Source organism: Castor canadensis, chromosome 3 (assembly GCF_047511655.1).
Source record: "Castor canadensis chromosome 3, mCasCan1.hap1v2, whole genome shotgun sequence".
Taxonomy (NCBI): domain Eukaryota; kingdom Metazoa; phylum Chordata; class Mammalia; order Rodentia; family Castoridae; genus Castor; species Castor canadensis.
The window spans coordinates 80,424,194-80,449,417 of NC_133388.1; the positions used below are offsets into that span (position 1 = coordinate 80,424,194).

Sequence of the window (25,224 nt, forward strand, 5' to 3'; positions counted from 1 at the left end):
TTAGAGTCTTCTGTGATGATACATAGTGGTCATTTGCCACCACAGCCAACGTTAACGTAAGATGAAGAAATTAGGAAGCAAAGGACATTGGAGGGAAAGACATAAGACTGCTATCAAGAGGTAGGTCTTTTTAGAGCGAAAAGGGAGAAGGGCAGAAAATGAGGCAGCTTTTTTGGCTCAAGGGCAACATGGTCCCTAAAAGATAAAAGAGCCCCCATAGCTAAAAAGACAAATGAAAGTTTATAATATTTTTATTCATTTCTTAAGTATTTAAAATACCTACCTTACTTGACCCTCCACTGCCTAGTTACTTTAATATGAAATAAATTCTTCCTTTAACTGAAATGCATTCATTTGTTGAAGAGGATCCTGAAATCTAAATAATATATATAAACAAAGGTTAAAAAAAATATGCCTAAGAAACTAGCTTGCATTGAGTATAGTAAAACGCTGCCAGTTTTGAAATTATCCTAATTCTTAAGTAATGAGATATGTTATAATATTTTAAAGGGGGAACTTGTATTGCATACTTTACTTTAATAAAAGAAACTACCAGGCATGGTGGTCTGTGTCTATAATCACAGCCCTCGGAGGCTGAAGCAAAAAGAATGAGAGTTCAAGGCCAGCCTGGGCTATATACTAAGACCCTTTCTGAAAATCACCAAAAACATTTTAAAAATGTGTTAAATTAATACACAAGCTTCTCCTTCCTTTTAACTGGTTCTATTTCTTAACACAAATAGAAAACTTAAGAAGAAAATACCACTTAATGCACAACACACTAATAAGCTATCACTTTTTTTTCCTTACACCTCCTTACTTACATAAAAAGACACACAATTATATCTATGTTCTTTTTTCCCCATTTAGCATTATTTTATAAAAGAAGCAATGTACTATTGTACTGGGTGCTGTGAGTCAGACAAATGCAAATTTCAACACAAATTTCCTTTGTGCTGAGTGATGCTCAGCAAGTTGCTTGATTTCTCTGAACTTCAGCATCTTCCCCAGCAAACTTTCAACACATGTACTATTATCATAAGCTGCCCTTCCATTTCTTCCCTCATGCTGGATCATCTCTCCATGCACTTATAAATGCCTGAACAGATGGCATGCGGAGAAGACTCAAGCTGAGCTGATAAACTTGAAACAAAGAGCCATGCCCTGATGTGGCTCAAGTGGCAAAGAGCTTACTAGTATGGGAAAGGTCCTGAGTCTAAGCCAGTATGGAGGGGAAAAAAAAAGTTGAAACAAAGCATTTTTGATTAGCCAATTAGTCAAACTGAATCAGTCTGAATAAACCTCAACTGAACTAAGTCCTGATTTAGATCCCAAATGGTAGAATCTCTCATGTAATCTCCTTCTGTTTAAATAAGATAGCCTTTCTTTCTTTCTTTTTTGATTTCTTTCTTTTGGAAGAATTCTAATTTCTTTCGTCTTTGGGGTAAGAGACATTGTTATGAAATGTTCTTCCTTAAACTGCAAACACTTCTTAGGGAAGAGAGCAGCAGCCTGATGTCCTTTCCCATGGGCTGCTGGTGGGTTTTAAAATAAAGTAATTCCAACTTACTCTAATTCAACACCAATGTGAGGGTAGTTTTCTGCCCAGGACATTCACAGTCCCCTTAGTCTACTCTCTTACTGAGGCCAGAGTTTTCAAAGTGTAAATCAGACACTTTAACTCTCCTGCTTCCTTCAACCTCTTCCTCAGCTTCCTATCCCTATTAAGGGTAAAATCTACAGGGTTCACTCCTTCCCTTTCCTAACCTAGAGGTACACCCGGGCCTCTTTTCAGTTCCCTCTGACACTGGCCTCCTCTTAGAAGGCCCCCAAGACCCTCTTCTAGTCACCTCTGAGTCACCTTCTAGATTTTGACCCAAACAGAGTCTGATACAAGTAATAGCTCATTAAATGTGTTTTGAATGAATGTATGGACAAACCTGATCATCTTTCTCTTTTTCCTTCAAAATTTATTATATTGCTCCAATCCTCAAAACACTATCACCTCTCTCCATAGTTAATTATCTTGTCAGCTAATTTTTTTATCCATTTGTTAAATAAAAGCTTTACCATTTTAACAATTGTTAAATACAATTCATTGGTGTAAGTACATTCACATCATTGTGCAAACACCACCACCATCTTCAGAACTTTTTTGCCATTGAATATTGAAACACTGAATACTGAAACATTGAATACTGAAATACCCACTGAAGGATAACTCCTCATTCCCTCCTCTTCAGCGCAGTAACTACTGTTATACTTTCTGTCAATTTTTTCATCAACTGGTTTTTGTAGGTAGTTATTTTTCCTATTTCATTTAAATAACCATAACTCTCAACATTTATTATCTAAACAGTGCCATGCTCTGTTTTAAGAGTTACCCACATATTAACTAATGTTATCTTCGCAACCACTCGGTAAGTAGGTATGGGTACAAGAATTGTGTAATAACTTGCATAAGATCACACAACTGACCTCACAGTAGTGAGCCCAGGGAGTCTGTCTACAAGGCTCATGTCTTCTACCGGTATCGGCTGTCTCTCAGTTACTATAAACTAGTTTTAGTTGTTAGTGTCAAGAGTATCAATTTTCTTTTTAGACAGCAGTGCATTAGCCTCACAAGCAAAACTTTTTCTATTAGTTTATAAAAATTATAATATACTCCAATAGTATTCTCATCGTGCTATGCTGATAATCTTGAAGATTTACTTTTCCAAACGCATTACAGATTCATCAACATAAGAAATGAAGCTGTTTGCAAACAGCTGAAGTGGATAGTTAAATAGACTAGAAAGAAACTTCAAGTAATGTGAAATTTTATTCAGGTGCTCAAACTAAAACCTTAGACCTTGTTAAGTAGAACAGTTTTGTTAGTGTCTTCTTCATTAACTAACTTCTCAAATTTAAGAATCACACCCTTATTTGGATGTCAAAAAAAGTTTTGCCTAGTGGGAATAAGAATGGACAAGTTAAGACTCTCCCTGACAACTTGCTGCCATAAAACGAAAATCTATAAAACTGAGTGTACCTAAATATAAACCAAACCCACCACAAACAAAGCTTGTCGAACCTGTAAGTTTTGAAGAGGAGTAACAGGGACTTGCTGCTGCTGGAAACAGGCAAGCTGGTGGTAAGGTGTTGATGACGGGTAAGAAGGTGGAAAGTCATTCTTTACAACTGGAGTCCTAAAACTAGGAAAGAGTTTTTTTCTTAATTCAAAATATTGAAATTAAAGAAAACCCAAGATTCTGATCAAGTTTGTGTGTATTTTAAATGCTATTAACTTAACATGTGCCACATCAAACAGAACCTAAGTTAGTTTTCATAATTGATAGTTGATGTTTATTTTAGTTTCACCAGATATTTTATTTGGGGAAATTCTTTCCGAAATTAATTTTTTGTCCCCAGACAAGAAATCTGTGCTAGCAAAATAAGTAAGACAGAATTTAAAATAGAAAGTTAGAGTAATTTTATAAGAAGGAAGCCAAGGCAAGATTCAGCTTATGACTATCATTGAGTTTGAGTGCTTTTAAGCCATAATGTTCTATAATGGTCTTGCTAGAAATATCTAGAAGCCAGTTACATCATTAAAGGAGTAAGGCCATTAAGCCCGTATTATCTGTTCAGCACACATTTATACTTTCTTTACCATATTTGCTATTATAGCTTCAACATCTAGAACAGTACTTGGCACAAAAGCTCTACAAATATTTATTAACAATAAATAATCTAGTATCACAAGAAATATCTATGTTATCATTTTAGTTAACAGCCATTCTTTAAAATTTCTACATGTAGTAAAATGAGGTGATATATAGCAAAATTGCATTAAAGAGGTTTTAAAAGAAGGTCAATTTTAACAGAGATCAATTACATTATGAAAATGAAAAGCCAAAGGCATCGTGAACTAAGTTATACCTTAAACCATTAATATAGCCACAAGTTAAAGGTCACAGTGTATCACATTCCTTTAAGTTGTTTTCGTTGACATGTCATTCATTTGCTTTTGCAACACCCCTTGTGTTTTCTTTTAATCAGCGCTGACTAATTTCCTCACTCACCCCCTCATTCTTATTCACTCAAGTCTGTCTTCTTTGAACACCTTCAGAACTATGTAAACCATACAACTAACCTCTTCCAGAAACTATCATGCTCCAAATAACACTTCCTATACTAAAATATTTATTCACTCTAAGAATGTTAACCTTCCTTTAAAATCTCTCTCAAGTAGAGAGGTATCCGTTTGGTAATACATGGTTATAAAGGCTCACATTCTTAGATGATTTATAGGTTTTTAATAGATTACAATATGACAGACTACATTCATAACAATCCTTAAAAATATTTATTATTGTAATCACCTTCCCTTTCACATTTTATAGATAAAACTGATGATGAGAAAAATTGTATCTTGCAAAGTCTGTAAAGTAACCCAACAGGATTCAATCACAGATCTATTTGGTCCCAAAGCTCATCTTATTTCTATTTCCCCACCCTGAGTTCTGAGCTAGGTGCCAATTACCAGCTCATGTATCATCCAAGGTATTCCTACTTGGTGTCTTAGAAATAGATTTGGGATCAATCCATTTAGGTACTGATGTCGGTGGTGACTGCTTTGAAACTGAAAAGACAGGTTGCTCAGAGGTGTGTTTCTGCTAAAAGAAAATTTAAGATGTTATGACTTAAGAATTTTTAAGTTAGTCATCTGTGTAACATTTAATAAGCATAACCTTTCAGAACTAATAAACTAATAGAAATATGAAAACAAAAGCATACTAAAAAAGGTGGGCATATTTATTTTAGACTTTCAATAACTTTTTAGTATAATCATTTTACTCCAAACTCTTAAACCTAACACATTCTGCTCAAATTGATTACAAGCCCACAAAATTATATAACAAAATAGGACCTACCATCCCCCCCACCCATCAGGGCTATTTTAACAGAATTAAGTTTTTATACCTTAGGAAAACAGGGGCTAAGGGTTTGTCTCAGTGGTAGCACACATGCTTAACATGATTGAGGACCTGGGTTCAATCCCCAGCAACAACAAAGTTGCTTTAATCAATAAAACTACATCCCCCCTCAAATGTAGCCAAATACTAATTACTTAGCAAAAACTGAAATGCAAATGCCTATCTGTGTGCCTCTCTCTCATAAGAGACACAGAACTTGAAAAATTTCTCTCTTACAAATCCCAAATGATGGGTGAACATCCTCCATAGCAGGCATCAGCAGATTAGAGTTTGCAGGCTGAATCTGGCCTGTTGCCTACTTTTTTGAAGTTTTATTGGAATAAGGCCATGCCTATTTGTTTACATATGGTCTATAGCTGCTTTCATACTGTAATGGCAGAGTTGAAAAGTTACAACAGAAATCCCCTGGACTGCAAAGCCTAAGCCTTTCCAAAAAGTTTACCACGACGCCTTACGGCATCATGACCAAATAAAGAGCCGTGTCTTGCATGGAAACTTTCAGTAAATAAGCACTCTACTGTCCACAGAGGTTCACTTCAATTTGAGGACAATTTTAGTTATTAAAAAGTATGAAATTAAATTGATTTCTCTATTATAATTTCAACCCATGCATTCTCACTATGCTCTCAAGAACCACAATGGATAAATCTCTTTCTACACTGAAGTCCTTTTAAGTATTGAAGATGGCTAATAAATCTCTTTCTGAATAATTTTCCTTTAAGACTTCTTCATGTGCATACCTTGGAATTAGTGGTGAGCGTGTAATTAAGAAAATGTTTTAGAACATTACTGAGCAAGCACAAATATGTGTGGACATATGTTTTCAATTCTCTTGACTAAAAATCTAGGAGTGGAATTAGTAGGTCGTATATAAACACTATGCTTACCCTTTTGAGGATTTGCCAGGCTGTGCTCCAAAATGACTACACTCACACTAACAGTGAATAAGCCTTTTAAAATTCTCCAGATCTTAACCAACACAGTTGTTATTGTCTCTTTAACTATAGCCATCCTTTCACACTCTTTGCTTTTTGAGTCCCTTTGCCAGCCTATTGGTTTTCAAATTCCAAAAGACAAAGAGGTACTTATTTAATTTGATCCATGATCCAACTTGTCAGGATCCACACCATCTACCATTTATTATCTACACCTGTTACTAAGCTCACTGGAAAATCTGCAAATGAGAAAGATGTCCACAGGACCATTTTAGGGGGTCTGAGAGGTGTAAAGAATTTTCATAGTAATCCCAAGATAGCATGTGCTTTTCTCACTTTTATTTTCTCATAAGTATATGCTAAAGTTTTCCAGATATTATATGACATATAATAAAATATAGTAAGTATAAAAGTGGATACAACAATCCAATCATCTGTTAAGCCAACCATTAAAGAGATTTTCAAAAATTGTAAGACAATATCACTTTTCTCACTATAATTATTTTGCTTAAAAAAACACTTATTTTTCAGAAGCATATTTATATTCATATGTAATACACTTGCCAGCTATTTTTTAAATAAATTAACAAATACTTCATATGTCCTCGCTTTATTTTCTAATGTGGTGAACAGAAACAAATATAATCCACATAAGCAAAAGTTCTTTAGAGTCCTCACTAATTAAGAGTGTAAAGAGGGTCACAAGACCAACATATCTGATTCACTGAGCTAGAATGCAAGGCCTTTACTGACTTCACAGCAAGCCACTGAAAAGAAATGGTGAGGAATGTGTGACCATGGATCATAGGTGTGACTCTTCCCGTAGCCTACCCCATCATTCCTTCTAAAAATGACCACTGAGCATGATCACTCAAATTCAAGGCATTATGTAGTCAGCATTTTTCTGTTTTTATCAATCAACATGACTGTAGGGAACAGAACTGTTAAACGCTTGGGACAGCATGGCATGGCACTGGTTCAGAGGTCAACACAGAGTTTTAAGTAAAGGACAATATCCTTAGGCATTACAGGCCGGCCATGTCTCCATTGCAAACTACTCAACTCTGCTGTTACGGTGCAAAAGCAGCCATGGATAAGTAAACCAATGGGTGTGCCAAAGTTCCAATAAAACTTTACACAAACAGGCTAGAAACTAGATTTGGACCATTTAGTCTGCCAACACTTGTACACATCTATTAACAATCTAGAAACAGTATTGAAAATAAAATTGAACCTGACATAATCTGACTTAACTAATAGCTGTTACTTATCGCTGTATTCTGAATGACTTTTAAAAATCTTTAAATAAACTATCTCTCTAAATATGGCACATAGGTATTAACAATAGAAAATATATAAGACAAACGTCAAAATTCAGACATGACAGCAACGTTGTACTTTAAGGGAAAACAAAGGTACCTCTGTATCAGTCTTTGGGGTTACATCTGAAATATGCCACTGATTTGAAAAAAGAATGTAAGAGGCTTTATTGATTTATATTGATTGCATGCTGAAATATTTTAATCATGTTGTAATAAAATATGTTAAAATATATTTCAATTTTTGGAATGTTTGCTTTTTAATTTTGCTAATATAGACAAGCTTTTAATAGGAAAAATAAAAACATATATGTGGTTTGTTCTGTATTTCTCCTGGACAATGCCAATATAAACATAACAAATAAAATGTGATCCTAATTTTTATACTGACAGCTAATGGACATTCAATGATAAAATTGTGAAGAATTTTATTTTTAGGAAATTATCTAAAGACTTAATTAAATTTTTGAAAAGTGAATTTAAAATTTTAACTTGTTTAGGTAATTTTAATTATAGTTTTATGTACATTAATAGAGACTTTTAATTTTAATAGATCATTTTGAATATTTTAAAAGACAAGTCACTTTTGGGGTGGGGCTGTGGCAAGTGGTAGAGCACTTGCCTTGCAAGCTTGAGGCCATCCTGCTTGCAATACCACTGCCACATAAAAAAGAAAAATTTGCCTTAGTTCCTTTTGTTCCTCCCCATACTTCTCAGTACCAAAAACATGTATATATGTGCAGAATGATATTAATTTTATGTTTACTTTTAATTATTGCTGAAACATTCAAATTTTGTACTCTGTATAATTACAATCAATTTTTGATCTCTTAACTCATTATTGTTAATAGAGCACAAACTATGTGAAAATGTTTTTGTTGTTGGTTTTGGGGGTTTTTTGGTGGTAATGGAGTTTGAACTCACAGCTTTGGGCTTCCTAGGCAGGCATTCTACCACTTGAGCTTTATTTTACCACTTTTGGCTTTACTTATTTCTCAAGTAGGGACTCGAGTTTATGCTCAGGCCAGCCTAGACAAATACTCTTCCATTTACACTTCCTGAGTAGCGGGGATGGCAGGAAGGCACCACTATGCTCGGCTTTTTACTGGTTTAGATGGAGTCTTGTGAACTTTCTTTTACAGAGGCTGGCCTCAAACCAAGATCCTCCTGATCTCAGCCTCCCACGTAGTTGGGCATGAACCTCCACTCCTGGCTTGTTGTGGTTTTTAACATTTTTTTTGTTTGAGATGGGGTCTCACTAAGTAGCCCAGGCTGGCCTTAAACCCACCTCTGCCTCCCAAATGCTGGGATTACAGGTATGTGTCACTACACCAAGTTACTAAAATCTTAATTAATGCAGCATAATAAGTAATCTCTTTCTAATGAGAATAAGAACAATCTATGCAATAAATCAAGTTATAACTTATAAATTATATACTTGCATATGATATTCATGCAAATATCAGTGGCATGATAACAAAAATGTCTAAAGTATAAACTAATAATAAATTCAAATGCCTTATATTTTGCCAAATATTAGTAACATAAAACTGTAACTTTAAATATGCATCTTAATTTCTCATTATTGATGCACCATTTTTGCAGTAGGAGAACAGAGTATATTTTATTTTACATCTATTTATGCTGACACTTAAAATGTGGACCTCTATTTGTTCTCTTGCCCTGGAACTCTCAAATGTTAAGGGTCTGCCTTTTCGGATCATAAAGGAAACCCAAGGAGACTAGAAATGCAATAAACACGATATTCTTCATGGAATCGTATCCCATTCGAAACTTCCATGGCTTCTGGGGGTCCTTCAGAGCTGACAGTTTTTAATGGACTCTCAAGGTCTTTGTGAGCCTCAAGATTACACCACCGGCATGTATGCTTTCTCCCTGGCCTGAAAGGAAATGGATGAATCTAGGAAATAGGTGGGGAAGGGAATGAACCTGATGGTGTCCCTGCAAATGTGTTTCTCTACTTCTGCCCTTTCCAGAGTGAATTAAATAATCTGATTGAAAGTTGCTGAGACAGATCTAAAGCAAGCGCAAAGCTTCTGCAGTGTGTGCAATATGACAGCTGTGGTGCCAACTTTTGGTAGAAACTGGGTCAAAGGCTGGAGCAGGAAAAGTGATGCTCTTCAAAAGTTACATCTGCCAACCAAGCTGCGATTAAGTCTCTTGGAGAATCCAAAGAAAAGTTGAGAGCTGAGTTTACTAGATTGACTCGCATATTATTTTACAGTTCGTGAAAATGGACTAGAATAAAATACATCAATCCCACATAGATAAGTACTGTGAATTACACTATCTGTGGATAAGTTTCACTCATCTCTGGAAACTATTGACTATTTGCAATGACAGATCTGTAGAATTATGAATATCTTTCTACGAGAAACAAAAGTGGACTGAGAAGCAGTAGTCCAGAGTTCTAGTCTCAGTTTTGGTTTTTCCAGCCATATAACCTAGGGCAAGTCACTAAACTGATCTGGATTTGAATCTTCTACCTGAAAAATGATGAAAGAATTTGTGCTGCCTAGCTCATAAACTGCTGTGAGGATCAAATAAAACTAAGTAAAAGCACCTTGACCATCATACAGTGGCTTGCAAATTTTAAATTTTGTCATTTTTGGTTTCACCGTAAGATAGTTCCTTCAGGAAATTAAGACTAATTGCTATTATTTCCATTATGACTCTATGGCCCTATTTGATGATTAAATACTAAGATGCCTTTCTTTCTCAAGTGACCACAATTCAGAATGCTAAATCAAAATCAAATATCAAAACTATTGAAGTACTATTGCAAAGAAACTTGCTTTTTTTGTAAAGTCTCATCAATTTCACCCACTAATACACCACTAAATTCCTGTTACTCTTTCCTTCTCTTTGGAAAAAATCAGGTGGTTTGTTTTCTTTAAGAGAAACATGTTGCCAAAATAAATGCTACCATTTTACCAGTTTCTACTTTTCTTCTGTTCTTCTCCACTCTGCACTTACCTATAGCGTTGGTGGGGAAAGGGCCTCTTAGTTTTTCCTCACCCTGGCTGTTTTTAGAGGACAGGAACCCTTATTGCCCACTTCTTCACCCCAGAGGCATCTGTGGATACTGACAGGACTAGTTGAGCTGCTGGACACTCCCTAAACAACCTTGCCCTATCAGATAAAGCAGGGAGTGAACCTCTGACAGGTGTCTCAGTCACTGTCATGGGTGTCTGTGGTACAGGTGGAATTCTAATCAGACCTATATTGTGCAAAATTTCTGAACATTAGGGGTAAAGAAAAGGCTGTATAAGCTTCCAGGGGGAAAAAACAAAGGTAGAAAAAGGAAAATAAGGAGTAATGTAAAAAGAATTTGGAATCAAACAGTATTAGAATTCCCAAACACACCAGCAGAAAGAAAATGGAACAAATTCTCCAAATAGTTTCGAATCTAGAATGCTGTTTCAATGTAACTATTAGTCAAGAATAAAGACAAGAGTGAATAAAAACATTTGCATGGATTCAAGAACTCCAAAAATGTATGTGCTGTACATTCTTTCCCAGAAAACTACTCAAGTTATACTACATCAAAACAAAGAGCAAACTAAATAGAAAAACACAGGACATGGAAACAAGACCTGACAACAGAGGAAAGCAAAGGAAATTTCCTACGTGATAATTAAGGAAAGCCTCAAGATGACATATACCCAAGCAGGCCTAGAAAAGACTGACAAGAGACCAAAGAACACAGAGCTCTAAGAAAGATGCTTCCAGGAGAACTGAAACTTCCTCATTTACCTTTTTGCCTTTAAATAAGGAAACTGCACAGCTAAATTTGATTACTAAGCCCAAAGCATCCTCATGTTCTGTTAGTTTTCTCAAATTACAGTAATATTTAATATCTTGACAACTGTCTCAAAAATTTTTTTCTTCTTGATCTTGTCCAGTGTTTAGAGAAAGTAACTCAGTGTTGCAACCAATACACCATAAATCTTACAAAGATTTATGAGTTGTCACCAGAAATTAGCAGAGAACCTTGCATGTAGAAGGCACTTAACAAATACTGATGAATTTAAAGTTTCCACTAAACCCATTCTCTCAAGTTGCACCCTCTTTATCCTCTAATTGGGGTTTCCCATTCCTTGTTTCATTTTCTTTTTCAGTGATCATGCTTCGAATTTACTAGAGGTTCTGAAAGGTACTGATTCAGTTCCACTGGTAACATGATAATAAAATGAGTTGCTGTTCTCTTCAAAATAATTTACATTTTCAGTGGGAAGAATATTCCTTCTTACAAATAGATTAATGTGACATTAGAAACACCAAAGGAATTCACCAAACTAAGGACAGCTACAAATACCCTCCTCAGTCCTTGTGAGAGAAAGAGGGTTCTTTTTATTTCTTCCTTACCCTTCAGTCTATCCATCAACTGCTCTTCTAGACTCAGTTTCCAGATATTCTGAGTTGCAAACAAAATGGAACTGTTTTCTTACCCTCTGGAGGTTACTCCTACTAATGCTGCCACTGTGGGGTGAATTATGATGGAGAAAACTTATGTGACACAATGTTAAGTAACACCTCTTCAAAAAGTACAAAAAGGTTTGATTTTAACCATGTGAAGATACTTACGGTACATGCAGAAAAATAAAGAGATTAATGTACTAAAAGTAAAGTGTTCTTTTATGAAATTTACTGTAACACATTTTATTTCTTATTAAGAAGTGAAAAGGTAAAATTATTTTAAACCACTTTGGCAAGGGAAGTTGCAGAATATGAAGAAGATACTATACCCACATATGAAAAATCCACATTTGGAAGCAGTGGTTTATAATGTTAATACAGCCAAAATTAAGGGAAAAAAAGTTCTTGTTCCTCAAATTCCAATGTTTAACTTAAAAGAAAAGGGGGGAAAGAAATATTTGAAAATACTTTAGGTAGGGGAGAAACTCAGGAGCCTAAAACAACCTTAAAAGCTAACATCAAGACCTACAATGATTTAATAAAAATAAGAGCATACCATGCATTCGCTGGTTTGGGTAACTTTGAAGGAGTAGTTAAAACTGTTTCCATGCTATTCATTCCTGAATTGCTTTCTTTGGTAGGCAATGCAATCATTTTTCGTTGCTTCTGAGAAAGTTTAACTCCATGGGAAATCATTTTTCTAAAAATTATATTAGATTAAACCAATTAGTTCACTGGTTTCACTGATTCTGAGAAAGTTTATTTTATGAAAAATCATTTTACTATAAATAAAATTAAACCAATTAACATCATTTTATGCTTAATGAAGGTTACAGATGATATATTCTATTTATTGTGATTTTACAATTTTTGGATTACAATGTTAAGTTTCAATAATGATAATTATCAGTTTATACTATAAGTGAACAAGTAATTGCTATATATGAACCCTCCTACATATAATACTTTTCCAGGGGAATGTGCACCACAAGGCTTAAATCTTGAGGGTTTTTTTTAGAAATAGCCAGCAATGATCATTTTAGAGGTAAGTTTCTAACATGTAATACTGTGTTCAATAAGAACTGATCTACAAACTCGACTCAATCTTTAGCACATATTTAAAAATAATATTATAAAGATTAAGTATCCTATAAAAAGGTTTAGAGCTATTACATTAAAATGCAGAAAAATAACAGCAAAGATACAACAGATCTTTCCAATTCTTCATGGCAGAAATATAATACCATATGATCGTTTCTTTTTTGATTTTTTTTAACCAACCCTAAATTTGACTTTGGTGTAGCTCCACATTTTTGTCTACTTTCTTCTGTTTCCATGGTGGTTCTGAGATCCACAACAGGAGGACTAACAGGACTAAAAGACATAAAAAAAATTTTACCAAGCATTCAGTTTATCTATCAAGCCCAACCTCAAACTTAACTGAAACTGTACATGATATGTAAGATTTATGATGAAAGTATACTTTAGATTTGTCAGCTGCAGCCAACACAAAAAGGATATTTTAAGTGAAAGCTGCTATTATATATGCATACATAATTACAACTTAAGTGCATCTAAATTCATAAAGTATAAATCTGGAATTCTAAAACATAAATAAAAAGTCAAACAATAGTAGATTCTTAGGTTGCCTAAATTAGGCAAAAGAACTCACTAAAGTTCTAATTAAATTCTTATTCTTTGGAATGAATAAAAGTTGAAAATTCTTTCCTTTCTATTTTTTTTTTACAACTTACTACTATCTAGTAGTAACAAAAACCAGAGATTTATCAGAAAATTTGAGGAGTGCTGAACAATATTGGATACCCACCAGAGGGAGTTGCATCATAAGAAAAGAATCCTACAATCTTTAGATATAGTTTATCTAAGTGAAATTTATGATACACCTAAAAAGAAATCATATTATTGCATATGAAAGGGCAACCTGTTTACTTCATTTTCTTTCAATAAGAACTTCTAATCACTACTCCTGCTAGGTAATACTTCAGAGTGAATGTAGAAATGTTTGTGTATATACTGAAAATACCGATCATATTGCTAAACACTGTTAGTAGACACTGTACTGAAATTGATAGCCAACCTATATTGGTTGGCTTTATACCAAGGTATTCTTTAAACATGTTTAGTAAGCTATTCTAACATTAGCAATTAAAAGACAGTTTCTAAGTGTTCCCACAAATTATGTATGTTCCAATTTGTTTACTTAGAACAGCAAAAGTGAGACTAACTTATGAACAGCGTTTAGACTATGAAACATAATCTTTGTTCCAACTGCAAAAGACAGCATTTTTCAAATAAATTACATAAACAGTCCAAATGACAATAACAAGTCAGTTAACAACTCAATTAGCAGCAAGCCTGTAACCTCAAATATGTATCACTTTATTTTGGTGGGACTGGGGTTTGAACTCAGAGCTGCACACTTGCAAAGCTGGCACTCTACAGCTTGAGCCGCATGTCTAGCCATTCTCTTCTGCTTATTTCAGGGTCTCACAAACTATCTGCCTGGACTAACCTTGAACTGCAATCCTCCCCATCTCAGCCTTCCAAGTAGGTAATATTACAAGGGTGAGCCACAGGCACCTGGCTTGTACCACTTCTTTATAGGGAAAACACTAAAAACCTTTCGTTCTAGCTTTTTATTTTTTAAATAAACAGTACATTAAGAACACCAGAATGTCTTTCTTCAAAGTAACTATAGCCTAGTACCTAACATAAATCTACCTTTCCCCATCCTCACCTGTACCAAGGGGGGAGTTTTAACTAATGTATCAACTACAAAAAAATTGCTGCTGTAAGTCACATATATATAGACTTAAATATATACTTACATGTAAGTAAAAATAAAATATTTGCTACTATTTACTGGTGTTAATACAAACATTAATTTTGCCCCAGGGGGAACATGCCTATCATAATTGATCAGCAATTTTTATATGTATAGATAATTTTCCGTGTATCAGACTAATATTTAATGTGCTTCACTAAAATTTTTCATTTGACTAAAAGTAGATGGCAATTTCTTAGAAAGAGAGATACAAAACAAAATGCAAATCCTACCTTAAAGAGCCAGCAACCCAACTGGAAGAGCTTGTATTATCAATTCTGTTGCTGGGAATGGGCTGTGGAGCAGATATTTTATGTGTTGGTGATTTTTCCCATGGTTTAAAATCTTCCCTAGAATACGTCGGAGGTGTACCATTAATATATGATTTAATTTTCCCCTGTGGGAAGGAAAAACAAATTTAAAGAGTCAGCAATAGTAGGTGCATACTTTAGTCACTAATATACAGTAGATACTTAATAAATATTAAAAATCCTATGGTGATAAAATCACCTAGCATTTTCAATACATGCTCTTCTATAGTTTATTGCTTTAAGTACAGAGAATGAGGGAGAGGGATTATTATGGGAAATGAGTTTGCATATTAAATTTATATTTACACAAATATTAAATAAAATGTTTTAAATGAAAGTTGTACATGTAAGATATGATGCAGTTATTTTTAAATTAATATTCATGACTTCAGATAGACCACAAAATGGAAGTTTGGTATAAATGTCCTATAATTCACTGAATATAATTAAAGTATTCTGAATAAAATTAAAGTCAAGTAATACTGACAATTCAAAGGGGACCCTAAAACTATTTCTGTTATAATGGGTCAAAAACATTATTAAAATGGCATTTCCACTGTCAGGATCATATTCTATTATTGCAAAACATTCACAATATGCCTCCGACCTTCCTTTAAGCCTCAATTGTCTTCCAGACCAACCTTATGAGAATTAACAATTGCCCCCCCCCCCCCGCCGCCAAACTTCTTTACAGTAAAAACACCATGGAGCCTAGAACACTGTAGAATTTCCTATCTTTTAGATTAACAACTGTGGAATGAGATGTTAAGGATGCCCCTCTCAGAGTTAACCACAATAGTAATCATACAGCTTAAAGTTAATTGTGCTAGACTAGAAGAACTCAATCGTTCTACCTCATTCAGCTCCAGTTAACATCATGAAAGAAAGACCCTTCGCAGAATTTGAAATTTGGCTTACTTTCAAAATCATTTTCGTTGGACAAATTTTATCTGGTATTAACTGAATTTCCCAAAATATATTTCAGCAATTTAACTACAAATGTTTTTCTCAATATGTCTTCATAGTTTTAAAGATTAGAAAGGTTAGAAGTAATATTTATAAAGGGTTCAAAACTGCCATTAAAAGATCCAAAACTAGAAAAACTATACCTCACCTGTGGCTGATGCACTCCTCGTTGGAGCCTCTGTAGTTCAACCTCTCTCAAGGACAAGTGTCTAGAGTTCCTCTGACAAGACAGAGGAGGGGCAATCAATCATTCACTGAAGGGCTTCATGAGGGACCAGGGATCTAATGCTCCCTAAATCCAAGTATTCATTCTAGCCTTCATCACCCTGCTACTACTATGTCTTAAGCATTTTCAGAATTGTTTTAGCTTTTTCTGTTCTAAAATTGTCTTGCTCAGCAACTACTTTGCAGCTTCCAAAACTATTAACATCCCATTATTATTGCCTGTTCCTTTCCTATTTTCTCTGCTCTACTGAAATAGACCTTTTAAAAATGTTTGGCAGAGGTAGGTAAGATAAATGTACTTATTTAACCCAATATATTTAAATTTCTTTTTATACTTTAAATTTCTTAAGACCTAAAATATCAAATATGTAAATATCAATTATTTCTTTAATATATCAAGACTCTGAATGAACAGAAATATGTATTTCTTATGTCAAAATTCCTCAATTTCTTATTTCAGTATCAAGACAAAAGTTTCAGGTCCCAGAATGCAGGGAAGAAAGAAGGAAGAACAGAAAGGAGAGAAGGAAAGAAACAGAGCTTACAAACAACTTTGTTCCATATTTATTTCTTCTTTCAAAAAGACATCTCCATCCTCTACTTCCAATGGCTGATATCTGGTCCTTCTTGGTATGGTGTAATGACTCTTCTATCCATTGCTGGAATCTGTAGAATAAAAATGTCACTTTTTAAATACAAAATTTTTAAAGATTTAAAATATAGATAAAATATTCCATCTGTTTTAGTATATGGTGACAATAACTAGAAAAGATCTAGAATGCCTAGTAACTTCCTAAATTCACAAGGGAAGAAAAATTTGATTAGATTCATTAAAAAGTGTATTTCATAAAACTGTGAAAAAAAAACCTACCTTGCATAAAAGCTGTACTTTATTATTAAGTACAGACTAGTCCATTTGTTAGGTCATGTGAATCCCTGTTCCTGCACTGTCCTGACCTTTGGTAAGTAAGAAAAACTCTGAAATTTTCAGTAAGTTTTATTTACAAGTGAATTAATATAGATACAAATCCTATCATTAAGTATCTTCAATTTAGATTACCATACTCATCTTGGTATCCAAAAGAAATTCCATTTTCTCATTTCTAAAAGATCCTAATGTATATGCACTCCTTAAGAAATTATTCCACTGTGAAATCTGATCTAATTTATTTAGATGATAATATTATGGCCACTAAATCTTCACTGGAAGAACACAAACCTTACCACTTTTCGGTAAAATACAGAAAGATCCTTCAAAACGTCATCACTTAAAACATCAAGAGACCTAAAAAATGAGAAATAAAATTATAACACTCAATTTAATAGCTGCCAAGATTTTCAAATATGTACAAATATTTCAAATTGCCAAATAAGTAACAACATTATTTTTCAAGCTTATATATACTGTCTACTATAAAAACCTTTTGGAAATACATAGTAATTATGTTATTTCAAGTAAACAGCAAACCTAAGAGACAAATATCTTGAAAAAAAACTCAAGTACTTATACAAATAAGTTTACAAAGAATCTTTTCTATTTTAACAAAATAGTAAGTATTCATTTTCCATAAATTACAACACTGAATTAACAATGGCTTATGTATCAGGATAAGCAAATTCTATCCAGAATTATCATTGTACCACTACCTGCATGACTTTGAATAACTCAACTTTTTTCTGGGTTTACCATCTTCATGTGCAAAATGAAGTTTGGACTGTATCAGCTGCATTTCATTCAGGTTCCATACAGGTATTATAAGGCATCAGTGGAAATTGTAAAAATTCATACTCTATTTCTGTATGTGTGTATGAATATATATATTTGTGTATGTACATTTTTGTGTGTATGTGTATACATGTTTTTAAAGCAATTTCTACACCTAGTATGAAATTACTTATATATTCAAATCTGTACTAAATCAGTTTTCAACACTGATAATAAATGATACATTAACTTGTGATGCTACATCAATTTTAGTGCTCTGCACATATTATTTATATTTCTAGCAAACTCATATGTGATTAAGAACTTAATTTGTATAAATCTTTGACTGAACTTGTATGTCTACTTAAGCAAAACTATATGAGACATCACCACAAGTACTATCCTTAAGTGGTTCAGCTGAAACACCTGTCCCAAGATAATAGTTGAACAATAGTGACACATCACTTTCTAATATAGTATTTATTTACTCTTTCGGTGGTACTAGGATTTGAACTCTGGGCCTCACCCTTGCTAGGCAGATGCTCTACCACTTGAGCCACTCTGCCAGCCCTCCAATATATGATTTTAGGTAGAGTTGATGTTTATTTTATTTTTGGTTGATTCTTATTTGACAAACCAAATGATATTAATTTGGCAATAGAAAGTAATAAAAATGTTTTCAACAGAAACACTAAAACAATGTAGCAATGAAATTAAATTTAGTCTGAAAATCTAGCCGGGTTCTGACTAGGTATCAAATGCATTTTAAAATAACACTGTCTAATATTTCATAACATTGATTTTCACTTAAAAGCATTTTTTTCACAAAATAATAGAGCTTAAATAGCAAAAGAATTTTCTCCTAATTGAGTTCTACCTGACAATTTTAAGAACATTAGTGATTCATCTCCAAGAAACAGCAGAACATTACTTTTCAATCATGTTTTGGAATTAGTTTGATTAAAGACTTTGAAAAGTGAGTTATTAAAAAGCTGTTAACATAGTAACAATATAAACCAAAATTTTCTTGGTTCTTTTCCAAAAGAAAAAGGGTCTCTTGGTTTCCTCATTTGTAATAAAAAGATATTAACAGAGCCTACTGTACACAGTTTTCATGAAAGTTATACAAATTAATCTAACGTATTTTGGAAAAATACCCACTACATAGTAAGCAATAATTATTGTTATAATCATTGAAGCAAAACACAAAAGCAAGTACAAAGTAAGCACTAAGTATTAGTTATTATTATTATTACTGAACAAAATAAAGAAATGAACTAGATGATAAATCCTTACAATGCAAATTGACACTAGGATTTTAATATCAAACATCTATAATCACCAATATAGACTCATTTCTCTTACCACTAACTTTTTAGTGAGAAAAAAGCAATAGTTTGACCTAATATGTGATTGTAAAGTATGAAGTTTTTCATTAAAAAAACAAATCATTCCCAGCCAGGCCTGCTGGCACACACCTATTCCAGTACTCAGAAGACTGAGGTAGGGGGATCATTAGTTTGAGGCCAACCCAGGCAACATAATGATCCTGTCTCAAAAACCCAAAATCAGTAATAAAAATAACTGACATTTCCAACATTCCTCTAATTTTAAAATCTGTACGAATTCTAAATTATTAGCATTTATCAAACTGTTTCCAGGTAAATATCCATTTTTAAATTATAGCATATCTTTTATTTTGCTTTTGCTGAAGTCATATAATGGATGTATTCAGCCAACCTCGCTTCAAGTAAAGCTGCCATATTCAGTCCTATAAACTGTAAACAAGACAGTTTCAGCTGTTCAGCGCTATACATTGCTGCAAATTCCAACAGCATAGCAGCATTCTTAAGGGTAACTACAAAGAAAGAAAAGATTTGCAAAATTAGATGAAAGGCACATTACAGTAGATAAAATATATTGGTTTTGAAAGTTGTCATATTTGAACACTTAGAACAAGGAAACTGAAAGTATTTTGTTACCAAAAGCAACTTATACTGGACAAATGAAGGATTCATTTGCCATTACAGTACGCTAGAGTACTTTCAAAAGGCATGCATATACAAACATTTTAAGCAAAGCAAATATGGAAAGGGCAAACATGTAAGTACTAACAACACTCCTAACAATTTAATATTTTTAACTTTCATTAATTAAACTTTCCTTTTTATTTATAGCTATTCCCGCTTCCATAAAACCAAAAGAGATATTCTTAAGACTAAGAGAAACAGATGAAATAATTCTATAAAATGAATGAATGTTTATTAATCTATCAGGCATTATATATTTGTGTGTGTGTGTGTGTGTGTGTGTGTGTGTGTGTGTGTGTGTGTGTGTGTGTTTGGAATACACATCTAACTCTTACCAAAATATTACCCATGCCAGCTCAGAATCTGATATACTGTACAAAAGAGTGAATTTAGTAACCATCCTATTAATTTTAGATGTGAAGTATCTGATTCTGCTAGAGACCCTTCAAGAACATTCTACCTATGTAGCACAAAACTGCAACTTCTTGAACCTCTCTGTTCTTTGTCTTACTCTGAGTCCCAGTCAGCAGAGGAATACAGTTGTTTTCTGAACCTGGCTTCTACTTATCTTTTTATTTCTTCTCTTTTGTATTTTATCAAAAGTTGCAATTGCAGTCAATAATGGTTTCTGCTTTACCCCTGACTAACCTAGTTTCAACAGATGATGAAAACATCTCACATCTCACAGAATTAATAATATTGGATCATATAAAAAACTTCCTAGAATTCTTCAGTTGGGAACAAAGATATACACACTGCCCAATAACCAGAGATCAAACTTCTGTGGAATTTTTTTTCTAGTTTCTAGGAAGATCATGGAATTCCTTAATAAATAGAGGCAACTATGCAGCAGGTGCCAAGAAAGAATATCCAAGGGAGATCAGGAAAGTCAGTTAAAAAAGTGAAAGTATTATATGTAAATATATGTATTATATGCTGCCCTTTATTTTAATATGTTTTTTTCTTGCCTATAAAAGATCCAGGGTATTTTTCTCTCACTGATAACCAAGGACAAGATGATCTACAGTGCTCAAAAAAAGATAATGGAGCTAAGTAAAGTCATCTAAGTACAAATCAGAAGAATTTGACAGGAATTTCCTTCATGCTTCCTAAAGTAACAATGAAGCAAAAGAAATATAAAATTAGAAAACCATAAACCTTCCGTGTTAAGGCTAAGAAAATTTAACTTTCATTCTAGAGTAAGCAACTAAAAATATCTAAACATGAAGAACACACAATTACTTCCTATAGCAAGATTAAAGAAAGTAGAAGGGAGGAAAAGCATTTAAAGACTACCGTGATTCTGCACAAAAGAAATGGATACCAGACCTAACTAGCATAGTAACTGAGAATCAGAAGATGGGAAAATGTGACCTACAGTTAAGACATCAATTTTTTTTAATTTTATTATTCATATGTGCATACAAGGCTTGGGTCATTTCTCCCCCCTGCCCCCACCCCCTCCCTTACCACCCACTCCGCCCCCTCTCTCTCCCCCCTACCCCCTCAATACCCAGCAGAAACTATTTTGCCCTTATTTCTAATTTTGTTGAAGAGACAGTATAAGCAATAATAGGAAGGAATAAGGGTTTTTGCTAGTTGAGGTACGGATAGCTATACAGGGAGTTGACTCACATTAATTTCCTGAGCGTGTGTGTTACCTTCTAGGTTAATTCTTTTTGATCTAACCTTTTCTCTAGTTCCTGGTCCCCTTTTCCTATTGGCCTCAGTTGCTTTTAAGGTATCTGCTTTAGTTTCTCTCCGTTAAGGGCAACAAATGCTAGCTAGTTTTTTAGGTGTCTTACCTATCCTCACCCCTCCCTTGTGTGCTCTCGCTTTTATCATGAAGACACATCAATTTTGATACCTGAAAGAGTTTGAGCATAAAGGACAAAAGACAAATAAAAGAGCAATTTTGGATTTCAAAGTTGAGTGTTAAGAATAGCCTTGAAATAACCAAAATAAAAAACAGAATGTTTTGAGAGATAATAGATATGGTTTATTGACATTATTCACAGAAGAATTAGAGAAAAATTCCAGCAAATAGTAGATAAAATCAGAGATACAATCAAGAGCTAAAATCAGAGACACAATCAAGAACAGAATAAGGGTAAAAAAATTCTGCTTTCAAACTGCAGGTTCTCAAATAAACTTCATATCATCACTATTATTCATGGCTCTATGACATTTCAATAAAAAGTTAACACCATCTTTCAAGTATAAGATGTATATACTTTTGCATTTCTGAGGTAAGGATATGCTTACAAATGATAGCATGCAATAATTTAAATTTTTTGACATTTTCTGTGGTACAAATAGTGGTGTATTTTACCATAATGAGTAATAACACTAATATAATACAGTAATCCTGAACCAATCTGAAAACATGCTAATGCTCTAATTTAAAGTTACTCACGTTTTTCAGTTAATGCTACTTCACAAATCTCTTTCAATCGAGTTATGAGAAGTTGATCAGCCACTACAAGAACACTACAAATAAAATCCACATTTTGAGATTCTAACAGAAAGAAAAAGAAAACAAATATTACTCTCTATTACTTTGTAATCATTATACCTGGGGAAAAAAATTAAACGTTAAGATAGGAAAGAGAAAATTCTGATTATGCTCTACATGTTGGAATGGCTACTATGACCAATACTAAATACATCAAAATATGTCTATCTTTTCATTAGAAAACTGAAAAAAATATATACCAAAATATGGTGCAAACACTGTGTATACATGTATGTAAATGGAAAAATGGAATTGGTTGACACTATTCCAGGAATAGGGGGAAAGCAAGATGAAGAAGAATGGTGGAGGGGGTGAATTTAAGTATGACCTGTTTGATATATTGTAAGAACTTTAGTAAATGCCACAATGTACCCCAGCCAGCACAACAATGAAAGCAAAAATGCTTTGGTTCACATGGGAAGCCAAACTGAGGTGATGATTTCAGTGTAGAAGACTATTAGAATATCTATATATGTGTGTGTTTAAGTATGATGCTGAGATTTGACTTTCCATTCTATTTATTAGTTTGAGAAATATTTCTCTTCACACATGGGGGATATATTTATATAGAGATACATCTTTATATATGGGAGCTCTTAACACGTTCTTATTTAAAACACAATTTATCATCTAATAACACTTTATTTTTTTTTCATCATAAACTCATTTTTAGAATTTTTGGCAACTATACAAATGTACTTTACAGTCTCAGGACAAAAAAAAATTAGAAACTCTACCTAGGCTTTACAAGGCTTTCAGGAATAAGGTTTAACAAACTATTGTTTTACTAACATTGTTTACCTAGAGTCAGGTACATAAAGTTAAAGGATATCATCAGACAAAATAATGGTTTGCTTTACTTAACATCAATTTAAACTTACAATAATACATACGAACCCCTTCCCAAAGGCTAGAAAATTATCTAAGCCAAAACCATGAAGGAGTGTTAATGACTGTAACTATGATTAATACATAAAGAAAATACTGCTTCAGAGAATATAAAGACATAACAGACATCAAAACAAAATCTATGAGCAGGGAGGTGCACTGGGATAAAGATAAAAAGCCAAAAAAAACAACTTGGCAAAAAGGCTAATTTTTAATTGATTTTTGCTTTCGTACTATTCAACTAGATATTGGGGGAGAGAGGATAATTAAGGGAATTGATAATTAAATGATTTTAATGTACACAGGCACTCAAACCTTAACTTTTCTAGAAAACACAGTATACTGTTTCATAAAGGAATTTAAATTTAATTCCTATAGTGAAAGTATGTCATTCACTTAGATTTGAGTTCTTTTTGACATTACCCACAAATTATTAATGCCTTCAAAAGAAAAAGTACAACCCAATCTTATAGCATAAAATTAATGTTATATATCTTCATTATCTGTATTTACTAATTAATATTTAATACAAAAACAATGATATTCAAAGCTCAAAACAGCAAGTAGTGACCACAATTCCTTTTGACAGTACTGGGAGACTTGTTCTTTATATATTACTACAAAAATGGAACTTAAATTTTCCAACATGGTTAACCAAATTTCACCCAAGCTAACAGAGATTTACTAGGTTGTCAGACCTCTCCAAATGGTCATGTTTCAGGAGGGCATCACTATTTGAAATTCTATACTCATTCATTTGCTATTTCTTAACAAAAAAACTTATGAAAAGCATGTAAACTGTACCCATATCTTTTGGACTACAATGGTTAAGTACAAAAAACAATTCATTTAATATCCTATGAATCATTAAAGTTATACATAAAAGCACCTAAAAAATTAAAAAAAAAAAGATTCACAGTGCACTGCACCTTGGAACACACATGGTTGGAACATAAAAACATTTAAAAGTGAATTCTAAGACCTAACCTCTCAAACACATAAAACAAAATGAAGACAACACAACTACTGTTCTCACATAGCTTCTTAAAAATGCAGCAATGGAAGTATATTATTGCATATCAGCATACTTCTTTATCATCAGATTTCCTCAAACCATGCTCGAGTATTTCAAAGGAGCAATCTAGTACTGCGGTAAAGCATGGCTTCACTCTCGATAACCTGAACACTGAGAGATGTTACACAACAGAAGTACACAAAACAGGTACATTCGAATTAAACATTTTCTGCATAGTTAAGTCACATCATACACACAAATTTTAACTCACCTTTCATGTTTTTAACCTCAACTTGTTGAATGCTAAAAGCCTCACATTACAATCACATCCCATCCACACCTTTGTTTTGTTCCACAGTGCATTAAATGAAGCAGCACAACAGCAATAACTGTTGTAATTAAAAAGATAATTTGTTTGTTCAAAATGTCAACTACAATAGAGGTCATACCTTCTTGTAACTAACCCTAATCTCTTTTGCTTAAGTAGTGAGAGCTGGAAAATCTACCTCCATAGGCACCAGAAAGACTGACCAAAGTACTTGTTTAAAAAGAAAAAAATGAACAAACACACGCTAAAAATTAAATGGTTTCCAGATGACAGTGAGTGAAAATGATTCATCTGCCTGGCACAGTAAGTTTTTACTCCCTTAACCATTTAAGAGAAATCTGGAATGCTGGGACCAACTATAAATATGGCTCAAGGAGACCTGAGCAAGCAGCTATATTTCTGAAAAGAACAGTAAGGGCTTCCAAATGCAATCACATAATGCATCAAAAAGCAAAGATCACAGAAGGATTCACAAATTAGTCACATTAAAAAAAAAAAAAGGATGCAGGATTCTGGATAACCTAATTCTAAACACCCAGCTGTAACTGTGGATTCTTCTGCTTAGCACCAAATGACACTTTCATTAATAAATAGAATTTCTCCTTTAAAATCAAGGTATTTAAAAGCTAAAGCAAAGCAGTAATACCAAGTAAATTCCTTACAATAGCTCTTCTTTTAAAAGTCCCATGGAGTTAAGTAGATCCCCTATTAAATAGGCTACCT

The 25,224-nt window shown here is 33.5% G+C and overlaps 1 protein-coding gene across 1 annotated transcript in view; it reads right to left on the reverse strand.

Moving 5' to 3' along the window:
- Positions 1-25,224, reverse strand: part of LOC109687604 (dual specificity protein kinase TTK-like) — a 44,368-nt gene that overhangs the window by 8,216 nt on the left and 10,928 nt on the right. Inside the window, exons 2-11 of the transcript XR_012446203.1 lie at positions 22,172-22,273; positions 19,466-19,583; positions 17,245-17,305; positions 16,566-16,686; positions 14,752-14,915; positions 12,955-13,047; positions 12,230-12,373; positions 4,526-4,658; positions 3,074-3,194; positions 284-376 (exon numbers count right to left, since the gene is read on the reverse strand). The gene's annotated coding sequence lies outside the window, so the exon portion shown is untranslated. The remainder of the gene's footprint in view (positions 1-283; positions 377-3,073; positions 3,195-4,525; positions 4,659-12,229; positions 12,374-12,954; positions 13,048-14,751; positions 14,916-16,565; positions 16,687-17,244; positions 17,306-19,465; positions 19,584-22,171; positions 22,274-25,224) is intronic.